At 37.9% G+C, this 11,202-nt stretch overlaps 1 protein-coding gene across 3 annotated transcripts in view; it reads left to right on the forward strand.

Annotated features, from left to right (window-relative positions):
* The window catches only part of Aftph (aftiphilin), a 67,014-nt gene that overhangs the window by 11,747 nt on the left and 44,065 nt on the right, over window positions 1–11,202 (forward strand). The gene's annotated exons all lie outside the window — the stretch shown is intronic.

The raw sequence follows: 11,202 nt of genomic DNA on the forward strand, positions 1-11,202 counted from the left end.
AGGCAAAGAATTAAGAGTTTCAAGGTGAACTGGTTTGCATAAAATAGTAAATTCCAAATATGGTCAGTTAATATGACAATTTAAATGTAAAACAATTCATACTATTTCTATTTACCTTAATTATTATTTGAAACCCATCCAAATACAAAGAAAACACATTATTATGGGTGTACATGTATTTAGATGTTCAGTTAAAAGAATTCTTTTCCCCAGTGCTAGAGATTGAACCTAGGGCCTTGTACTCTGCCACACATTATCTCTAGCCCATGAAAAATGTTTTTGTGGCTCTTTGAAAACCAGATCATATAAAATGATAATGCTTAACTGCTATTTAATAAGGTAATTAGCTCCTCAGCAAATATATGTAGCTGCTCTCGTGTTATAATTGACATTGTATAATAATATTTATATTTTTATGTGTTGCTTTAATTAATATTAAAAGCGGGATTATCAAAACTTTGTCACTTTGAACAGTCTGGCCTTTTAAGGCTGATAGAATAAAGATATTTTGTGCTTGCTTTCCCTCGTCTCATACATTGGATAATATGTACATTAATTATGAAACTGACTTGCTTCTTGGCATTTTTGTTGGCTATCCTTTGAATTTATGAAATCATCTTTCTCTTTCCAAATTAATGTAAATGTTTCAGGGAACTTTTTCTGAGAAATTCAGATACCTTTTAAGGGGAATTTTTTTATATTCTGTCAGTCATTTCTGAAATATTTTAAATCATCAAATATTTGATTGGTTAATTCAGTTACTGGTGAGATTAATATTTAAGCTTTAAGCTTTTATTTCTTCATATGTAAAATTAAGATGCTTCCAATAACACAAGGAATAAATAAATGATGTTGTATGCCCTGACCTCAGCTGCTCTAGAGGCTCTGGTGGGAGACTGTCAGATTGAAGTCAGCTTGGAACATATATGAGACCTGTATCTCCAAAAGAAAAAAAAATTAAAGGAGATAGTTTATGAATTCTTTCCACATAATGCTGGAACATAGTAGACCCTTAAAAAAAATACTGACTTGACACCTAAGATGGGCATGGTGATTATGTGTCTGTAATTTCAGGGTTAGGTAAGCTGATGCAGAAATAGTGCTCCCAAGTTTGAAGCCAGCCTGAGTAAGACCCAAACTAGAAACATACACATCCATGAAGACACATGCACATGTACACACACGCAAGCAAAGTGAAAACACATAGAAATAGTAATAGTTAATACATCTTTTAAATAGTACTGCATAGTATTTTGTAGTTGATGACATATTGGCATTCCTGATGTCTTGAATTCTTGGTTTTAAGTTAGTAGGATAATTATGAGATCTTTAAAAACACTCAGCTTGGGAGCGTAGAGAGATAACTTAGTGGGTAAAATGCTTCAACAAGCATGAGGGCCTGCATTTGAATTTCTAGAACCCACATAAATGTCAGACTCGGTAGCATGAATCTGTATCCCCAGTACTCTTAGAAGGCCGAATCAGAAGAATCCCTAGAAGTTTACAGGCACACACAGTGGAAAAACAACAAAGACGCACATGCTCACATGCACACTCTGACATCCATACATAAATGACACAGAGGTCTTTGGTTGTTGTTGTTATTGTTGTTGTGTTTTTCAAGGCAGGGTCTAACTATGTATCTCTAGGCTACCATGGAACTTGCTGTGTAGACCAGGCAGAACTCCATCTCTGCTTCCCAAGTGCTAAGAAGAAAGGCACTCACTACCTCCACATAATAACTTAGTTTGGGGACCGTGAAAGTTTGCTTGAATAGCATTAAAATTTGTAGCCTGTGTTGAAGAGAGTATATATAATTGTGCTTTCAAAAAACAAAACTCTCTTAATTCTTCTCTGAAAGTTTGTACTTTTAGGTGCCCTCTCTTGTTTTGCTAGGCTATGTAAAGTTAACTGCCAATAACAAACCATCCAAAAGTTGTGTGTGTGTGTATGATGGAGGAAAGGCATGTGTACTACATGTGCATGTGTGGACTCAGTCCTCTCTTCCACCTTGGTGTGGGTTCTAGCCAGGCTGTGGCAGAGCCTTTACCTGCTGTGCTGTCTCACAGCCCTCTTGCTGTAATGTTAATGCTCATTTTCCTGATGACTGTTTTGTTTCTTTGTTCTTTTGAGGCATAGTCTTACTATATAGCCCCAACTGGTCTGTAACTCACTATGTAGACCAGGCTGGGCTTGAATTCACAGAAATCTGTAAACGAAGGCTTTTCTGTCCCACCTGGTCCTATAGCCGCTTCTAAAATAATCACCAAGAGGCTTAATATTAATTACAAACTGTTTGACCTATTGCTTAGGCTTATTACTAACTAGCTCTTACATTTAAATTAACCCGTTTCTATTCATCTGTGTATTGCCATGGGGCCATGGCGTTACCAATCTGCTGACATCTCCCCTGACTCCACCCTCCTCCCTGTATCTTTGCTTGGATTTCCTGCCTGCCTCTATCCTGCCTGGCTATTGACCAAAGGTGCTTCTTTATTAACCAATGATAATAAAATATATTCATAGCATATAGAAGGGTTATCCCACAGCAGAGATCCACTTGCCCCTGCCTCTTAAAGGCCCAGGCCACCAAACCCAGCCTTCCTGATGACTTTCTATGTGCTTACTCGCTATTTAGTTATCTTTTGTAAAATACCTATTCAAATATGTTGGGCATTTTTCTCCCGGATTGTGTCACATTCATGTGTAGGAAATCTTTGTGCTTCTGAATATGAGTTATTTGACAATTTTGTGTTTTGCAGATATCTTTTTCCAGATAGGTAATGGCTGCCTTTTCACTCTAGTAATGGTTTTCTTTTGATAAAAAGAAATGACAAATTTTAATGTAACACAAGTTGTCAGGTTACCAGGCTTGCTCAGCAGCTCCTTTACCCACTGAGCTATCTTCCTGGCCCAACAGAATGGAATTTAGTGCATACAGTTTAGAGTGTTTGCTTTGCCAAGTCACCTAAACCAGTATTTAAGGACATAATCAACTTCTTCATCCAAAAATAATGATTTGTTGAAATCATTATTAACCTCATGTTATATTTTTCTGGTTCTTAAAATTTTGAAATTTTAGAAAACTATGGAAAAATAGGAGGTAAGCTGGTATACTTCCTATGGCAGGAGTTCATCTGTTTAATGCCTGACACCAAAGTAAGACTCAATATGATCAGAAGGAGTACTGTAAGGGAAGTGTGTGTGTGAGGCCAGAGGGCAGCACTAGTATCTTCCTCAGTGTTTTATATGTATGTAAATTATTTTTTAAAAAAATATAAAATCTAATCTATATTTTTTTTACTTTTTTGTTGTTTGTCTGTTTAGGACAAACTCTCCCACGGCACCTGGAGCTCATTGAATTGGCTAGACTGGCAGACCAGCAAGCCTCTCCTTGTCTCTTTTCTGGGCTGGGATTAGAGTCATTTTGACCTGGCTCCAAACGCAGCTCCTCATGCTTGTGCAGCACCTACTCCTGTCTCCTCTTCACTGGCCAGTTTGCTTCCAAAAGAAAGTTGTTAACATTTGGTTTTTCCGTTTCTTGAGTTTGAATCAAATTGAATGTTTTTTTTTCCTTTTGTTTATTTTTTGTATTTTTTTTTTTATTTTTTAAGAGGCAAGATCTCATGTAACCTAGAATGACCTCAAACCTGAGACCTTTAAAGCTATATAAGCAGCTGCTCTGGTATATTTTGAAAAGTCAGTCTGTCCTCTGCTTGCCACATTGTAATGGCAGTTTTATGTTCTTGTATGGCCATGTGGCTTTAAATCAAGCCTTTCTAGCTAGTAGTTTAATCATTCTCCTTGAAAAACTAATTTTAAAAAGACAAGTGGTTGAAGGTCATTGTTGTCCCCTTTCTTTTTTCTCTCCTTTGCTTTCCTAAGCTCATTTTGCCTATTAATTTTAAAAATCTCAACCTACAGGCTCAGTATCTCCTCTTTTCCATGCCCATTTCAGACTTGAAGCCAGAAGTCCTTAAGCAAGTTGCAGATTTTCCTGGTGAAAGATTAATACCAAGATATCTTCCACAGCATGCTCTGCCGCCCCAGCTGCCAGTCTGCAGGTTCCCCAGGTGTGGCTGGCTACAGCTGGGACTCGCCCCAGCTGCCAGTCTGCAGGTTCCCCAGGTGTGGCTGACTACAGCTGGGACTTAAGGATCATTCCTCTAACCCCTTTACATCACACCTTCCTTACCAAGTTCCCAAGCCCCAAACCCTTTGATCTTTCTGGTTTATAGTTCATAAGGGATACTTTGCCTTGTTTTCTTTTTAACATAACAAAGGAACTATTTAATTTTGTCTGGTAGGTGGGAATGTCTTCACAGAGATATTGACATATAATACTAGATAAAAGGTTTTACTTAGCCAGGCAGTGGTAGCACACCCTTTAATCCCAGCACTCGGGAGGTAGAGGCAGGAGGATCTCTGTGAGTTTGAGCCCAACCTGATCTACATAGCTAGTTCCAGGACAGGCTCCAAAACTTTTCCTATCTCAAAAAGCAAAAGCAAAAAACAACAACAAAAAAAGATTTTCCTTAAGTCTTTTTTATTTTTTATTGATTATTTGGGGACTCTACATCATGCTCCCCTTTGTGCTCACCTCCCAGTCTTCCCATGTCCCCTCCCCTCCCCTGTGACTCTTCTTCCAAGAAGAGGAAATTCCCTTTTGTGTTTGTCCATATATTCACTGGAGCATGATCAAATTCCTAGTTTTGCCTTGCATTTTCAATTACTGTCCTTACCTCCATTGACATAGCTTCATGAGGATGTGATTTGCCATAAAAAACTTTTCTAAGTAGAGAAGTCCTGCTGAGAGCCCCCCACCCCCGACTACTGTTGGCATACTTCGTTTGCTACTGTAATGAGACTCTTGTGTCAACTATTTGTGTTTACTGTGGTTTCACTGTTCTGCCAAGACAATATCCCGTGTGTTCACTTTCTTCTAAAACGTCTTGGAACAAGCAGGAGTGAAAATAGCAAGTGGAATGCCTCCCCTCTCCCCACTTACTTGCTCAGGTAATATACAGAAATTAGCTGGCTGGTTAGAAAATTTTATGGTGCTGAGTAAGCCATCTGTTAGGAAGGGTAAAGAAACAGTGTTGTATGCCAGGCACAGCATTGAAGTAGTTCATTTATCTTTCCATCATTGCTAAGCAGAAGCAGATATTTAAAAACCCATATTTTCAGTATTTAAAAGCAATGGATTATTTAAATCAAATATAATTTTTAAATTCATTGTACCATTGCTATTTTAACATAAAACTTCTTTTAAGTAGGATTGATCTGGACACACATAAAAGACTGGGACTGTCCAGAAAACCTAAATAACAATGAGGACACTAAGAGAGACATACATGGATCTAATCTACATGGGAAGTAGAAAAAGACAAGATCTATTGAGTAAATTGGGAGCATGGGGACCATGGGTGAGGGTTGAAGGGGAGTGGAGAGATAGGAAGGGGAGCAGAGAAAAATGTAGAGCTTAATAAAATCAATTTTAAAAAAACTTTGAATGTATGAACCTCTGTACCCTGGCTAGTTGGCTGAAACTTAGAAGTAGTCATGATCTTTCTCAAAGTTTCTGAAGGGCAAATGAGCCAGAGCCCAGTCCTGCTGGGGAGGAAATAGAGCAATGCTGTTCTTTCAACAGCTGACTCCGGGTTGAGAGGTATAGACATGCCTGTAGTCTGGAAGGCCAGTCAGGTTTAGGAATAGAATACCTTGCCAAGATGTGACAGGAAGAAAAACTACTATTTCCTGTGTTGTTGCCTTGGTTACAAATGCCCTGGTCTCATTTTTGTGTTCGTGTTGACAACTGATTTTGAAATAGGCCTGAACCAATTAATGATTCAATTTTCCAACAGTGAAAGATTATGTAAAAAGCAGTAGTTTAGCTACAGTCAGTTTCGGCTATAAACACCGTACATTGCTCTTTAAATATTAGATATTGCTGGGCATGGTGCCTGATGTCTGTATTCCCAGCATGTAGAAGACTTACATAGAATATGTGAACCTTCTAGGTAGAAGAATTGAGGCCAGTCTAAGCTACATAGCAAGGCAGTCTTACTGAAAAAAAAAAGGGGAAAAAAGGTCCAGCATAGGAAAGTAAATGGTATATTCACTTGAAATATCTTTTATAGCTTCTTTTAAAAACCTAAATATATACTTACCATAAGTTCCATCATCACACTCTTGGCGTCTTACATTTCTTCTTCTTCTCCTTCTTTTCCTCCTCTTCCTGCTCCTCCTCCATTGTATAGTTTCTATGAGTAATGCATTTATTTAAATATACCCTTTTTTATTTTTTAGCATATGAATGTTTTGCCTTTGTATGTGTATGATGTGTGTGCCTGTTGCCTGAGAAGGTCAGAAGATAAGGTGTCAGATCTGCTGGAACTGGAGCTATAGGTGGTTGTAAACTACTATGAGGGTACTGGGAATTGAACCTAGGTCTTCTGCAAGGGCATCCAGGGCTCTTAACTGTTGAGCCACATCTCCAGCCCCTTAATTTATTTTTAAAAAAGATTTATTTGTAGCCAGGCAGTGGTGGCGCACACCTTTAATCCCAGCACTCGGGAGGCAGAGGCAGGCGGAATTCTGTGAGTTCAAGACCAGCCTGGTCTACAGAGAGAGTTCCAGGACAGGCTCCAAAGCTACACAGAAAAACCCTGTCTCAAAAAAAAAAAAAGTTTATTTGTATTTTATGTGCCTGTGTGTTTATTAGTATATGTTTATAGGTGCCTGAGGAGGCTAAAGAGGGTATCAGATCCCCTGAAGCTAACAAGTGGTTGTGATCTACACAACATAGGTACTGGAAATTGAACTAGCCAGAGTTCTTAAATGCTGAGACATTTCTTTCAATGTTTATTATTTATTAATTTTATTTATTTTCATTTTGAGAGCTGGGGAAATGGCTCAATGTATTAGACCTGATCTATATTGAATTCCTAGCACCTACAAAGCCAAGTGTGACTATATGTGCTTATAACCCCATTATTGGGGTACAGAGACAGGCAGATCCCAGGAGTTTGCTTGCTGGCTAGCCAGCCTTGCTAAGGTCAGCGTCCAGTTCAGTGAAAAACAATGTCTTAAGGCATTAAGGTAGCAAGCAAAGGAGGAAGAAGCCATATGTGTAGGTATAAGAACATGGGACACTAGGCAAGAAAACGGGATTTGTGTGTATCTTTTATAATTTCTTTCTTTGAAAACTAACAGAAGGCCAGGCAGTGGTAGCACACACCTTTAAATCTAGCACTCAGAGGTAAAAACAACTGGATATCTTAAGTTTGGGGCCAGCCTGGTCTATAGAGCAAGTTCCAGAATAGCCAAAGCTACACAAACAAACAAACCAACAAAACATGAATGTCTCAGCTACCATATTTATTTCCTCCTTTATGATGATTTTATAATGAAAATAATGCATAAATAAAGATTCATGATGGATCTTTTTTTTTTGGACTTGTACACGTCTATCATGTAAGGCTTAATGGCTGACCAGTCCTTGACCTCTAAGTCATTTTCAGTCTTTTAATTGGAGAATTAAGGCCATTTATAGTCACAGTTATTGCTGAAAGGTATATGTTACTAGCTCCTGTCATTTTGATTTGGGGGGGGTTACTTTGACTAATCTACACCCATTTCTTTTTCTCTAAATTCATATTAAAGGTTTGGTGTTTTATTGGATCAGTCATGTTGGGTTTTTTCCTAATTCTCGTTGGCTTATTTTACTAGTCTGGTGAATCTTACTATTTCTTTCATGTTTGTATTTATCCTCCTCCTCTTTGTACATAGTTTAGAGATTATGAATTTGGTTTAGGATTATCTTGGGAGGTCTTTATCTCACCTTTGATTCTAAAGGATAACCTTGCTGTATACAGTAATCTTAGTTGACAGTCATTTTCTTCAGGACTTGAAATACAGCACTCTACACCTTCTAACCTTTAAATTTCTGCTGATAATTTTTCTAGTATTCTGATGGACCTCCTTTATAAGTAACAACACTTCTCTTTTGTAGCTTTATATATTCTTCATTTGTAATGTACTTTTGGCAGTTTTAACTATGACATGGTGTGGAGAGGTTTTCTTCTAAGCATGTCTGTAAAGTTTAGGAAATCTAGTGTTTTCTTGAATAAGTTTTCTGTGCTTTTTGCTTTCATTTCTGTTCGTTTGTCTACACCAATTCATAATTTTGGTCCCTTACCTTTCCTAGGTCTTGTATTTTCTATAGATCGTTCCTTCCTATGTCTCAATGTGATAATTTGTCAACATTGTCTTTAAGCCCTGATGTGTTTGCTCCAGTTCCTTGTGAGGCTTTCAGCTGAGTTACTTTTTTGATATGTTGAGATTTTCATTTCTAAGACTCTGTTGGCTTCTTTTTCAGAGTCTTTTATTGACATGTTCTTTCAGATCCTCTATGATAATAATTCATCATCATCACCATAATAAATGATAATGTTTTATATACTTCATTCTAAGCAGAACCTGTCAGGGTTATTCTGGTCCTTTCTGTGAAAACCAGGCTGGCCTCAAACTCACAGAGATCCACCTGCCTCTGCCTCCTGAGTGCTGTGATTAAAGGCATGTGCCACCATAGCCTGGCTTATTTTTTTTACTTTTAATTATTCCTTAATTTATTGAACTCTTTTATTCTCTTTGAGTTCACTGATCATTTTTTAAATAAATCTTTTTAGTTATTTGCCCATAATTATATTTATTTTGAACTCGAGGGGTGGCTTAAAGGTTAAGAGCACTGGCTGTTCTTCCAAAGGTCCTGAGTTCAAGTCCCAGCAACCTCATGGTGGCTCACAACCATCTGTAATGAGATTTAGTGCCCTCTTCTGGCCTGCAGGCATACATGCCAGAACACTGTATACACAATACATAAATAAATCTTTTTTTAAAAAAAATTACATTTATTTTATACAGTATTTCATAGATTTAAATTTAGTTACTGGTGAGTTATGAATTTGTCAGAAACAGTACTCTGTTTATTCATAATTCTTAATATTTTTCTGTGTTTGTATGTGAGCATCTGTTTTGGGGAATGATCTTTCACTTTTATGTGAGGTCTTCTTAGTGAGCAGCTTTTCCCTGGGGCTCATTATAGCACAAATTCTAATTGTTCTTAATAAAAACCCGGAGTCAGATATTAGGGGTTGAAAGCTGAGAAATCAGAGAAGCAGTGCAGCTGGCCACTAGAGAGACCTTTTACCTCTTTCAAATCCTCAGACTGCATCAGAGCCCCGCCTCCTGTCACCTTATATTCCTCTCTCTAACCAGCCATATCTTGTCTCTACCTCCCTAGTACTGGGCTTAAAAACGTGTGATCCCAAGTGCTGGGATTAAAGCTGTGATCCACTGCCTCCCAACTCTGTTTTCTTTTAGACTACATTAATTTCATGTAACCCAGAGTGGCCTTGAACTAACATCCTCTGTTTTCCAAGTGCTGGGATTAAAAGTGTATGCCACCACTGCCTGTCCACCAGTGGCTTAGGTCTGCACTCTGATCTTCAGGCAAGCTGTATTTGTTATATTACAAACAGCATATCACTACAGCTCACTCCTCAGTACTGTGTAGAGGAGAGAAGCTGTGGTAACAAGCTCTACCTGCTGTGCTGAATTCCCTTCCGGCCCCTTCCCTGAAGCCAGGGCTGCTGGCCTGTATTTCTGCTGCTCCAGTATGCTTTTTAGTTTTCCTGTGTATTTTCATTGATTCTCATATTTGCTTTTTCTCCTTCCCTACCCTTCATCATCTTTTTTAGGTAGGAACTGGATATGTGGCCCCAGTGAGTCTAGAATTTCCTATGTAGTCTATTCTGGCCCCAAACTTAGAATCCCCTACAACCTTATACATGCTTGGATTGCAGGTTTGAGCCACTGGGCCTGACACTGTAAGCTCTTTCTTGATTCCTAGAGTTCTTTCTTTCTCCAGAATACAGTTGTCCTTTCTCATTCACAGAGCTATGCATAAAATAGTTTTGTCATCTTCCCCCCTGCCCAATCCTTGCTTTTTAAAAATTGCTCATTTTATATTACGTATGAAGTTTTTGCTGAAATGTTTTGCTTACATGCATGTGTTTGTGCTTGGTGCCCGAGGACATCAGAAGAATGCATCAGATACCCTGGAACTGGAGTAATGGCTAGTTGTAAACTACCGTGTGGGTACTGGGGATTGAACCTGGGTCCTCTGCAAGAGCAATAAGTGCCACCTCTGCAGCCCCAGCCTTTGCTTTTAATATGAGGTCTCATTTATTGGTCTTTACACAAAGGATTGAAATAGCGCTGGCAGGTTTACTTTAGGAATTAAGTACTTAAAATACTATAAGTTAATGAGTATGGGAAGTCATATCCATAAATTTACTCCGATCTTTATACAGCAAAATAAGTTTTAAATTTGTTTCTTTTAGTGTTCTTTCTAAGTACAGAAGTAGAGGACAGTAAAAGTAAATGTTTATTAATTCAAGCTTGTATGATAGCAAAATAAGAAAATTGCAGATGAGGAGATTGCAAATTGATTTGTTATTATAAAAGTGAATTTGAAAAAGTAGTTTCTCAATTTTTTTTTTTAAATGAAGTTGAACATACTATGTGACCCGATGTTCAAATTACTGCATAGTTGTGTCTTAAAGAAATGAAAACTTAGGTTCTTGGAGCAATCTACATGTGTTCCATGACAATATAGTCCATGATAAGTCAAGACATTTGCACTGTGGTTGCTGGCTGCGTCATCATCAAGGGAACCTGGGTAGAGTATGTGTATGAGAATCCTACAGTTTTTCACATCTTCTGAGCTTTGAACTAATTCAGAAAAAAAAATAAATAAAAGTTATCCAAAAGTTGGCTGGAGAAATGGCTCGGAGGTTAAGAGCGCTGTCTGCTCTTCCAGAGGTCCTGAGTTCATTTCCCAGCAACCACATGGTAACTCACAACCATCTGTAATGAGATCTGGCGCCCTCTTCTGATATGCAGGCAGAACACCTATACATAATAAATAAATAAATCTTTAAAAAATGCTACATTCTTGGGAAGGAGATTCTATTTACTTATTTAAAAAAAGTTATCCAAAAGTCAACTTGAACCAGAAATAAACATTGGAAAGCAAAATGAAGAACATAATTAATAGCAGTTATTAGAGATAAAATAATTATATACATAATGTTTTACACACACACATGTATGTAAACACACACACAGAGAGAGAGA

The sequence above is a fragment of the Microtus oregoni genome, unplaced genomic scaffold (genome assembly GCF_018167655.1).
Source record: "Microtus oregoni isolate MIOR12 unplaced genomic scaffold, Mior012 000019F_ref0000042, whole genome shotgun sequence".
NCBI lineage: Eukaryota > Metazoa > Chordata > Mammalia > Rodentia > Cricetidae > Microtus > Microtus oregoni.